Raw genomic sequence first — 792 nt, forward strand, 5'->3', positions numbered from 1 at the left:
CGGCTCCGGGATCCGGCTCTGGCTCCGGCCGGGCGCGCCGCTCCGCCGCCAGAGGGCGCCCCGCCCGCTCTTAAAGGGGCCGCGGCGCTGGGGCTGGGGTGGGGTGGGAGGGGGCGGGCCGCACCCCTAGCCGCTGGGGCAGAGCCTCGCCTCCCGCACCGGCGATCTCCCGGCAAACCCATCCTCCTGCCGCCTGGCGGGTACCTGAGGCCTTCTCCTCTCCCCTCACCCCTTCTCCGGCCGTCATTCACCACGCCCCCCTTCCCCCCCTCCACCCGGCGCGGACTCTCCCACCCCAGACGTTTACAGTTTGCAGGGCTATTTCACATCTCTCCCTTGGATCCTCAACAACAATTTGCTGAGTTTGGCTGGGCGCCAGGAGATTCTGCCCTGTTGCTAACTCGGACAAGTCGGTTACCTCCCCAAGACTCAGTTTTCTCTTCTGTAAAATGGGGTGACGATACACCATAGGAAGATTAGAGCTAGTGAATGCTGAGCGTTTTATCTGTAGGAAGTGAATACCTAATGTGAGTGATGGTTATACTAGAGATGAGGAAACAGATGCACACCGATGATGTAATCTCCCCAAAGTCCCATTACAGGTAAATGATAGACATTCTCCCTTCTTCCTGTCTGTGCAGTATGCACAGAGCACAGGGTGCCTCTCTGTGCTGGGCACTAGGTTAAGCTCTGTGGGGGCACGGTCTTTGCCCTCAGAGCGCATGGATTAAGGCAGAGTCACATTCTCAGGTTCCTTTAATGGCAGGTATCACCATGTGATGTCTTCCTTTG

The sequence above is a fragment of the Suricata suricatta genome, chromosome 8 (assembly GCF_006229205.1).
Source record: "Suricata suricatta isolate VVHF042 chromosome 8, meerkat_22Aug2017_6uvM2_HiC, whole genome shotgun sequence".
Classification (NCBI taxonomy): domain Eukaryota; kingdom Metazoa; phylum Chordata; class Mammalia; order Carnivora; family Herpestidae; genus Suricata; species Suricata suricatta.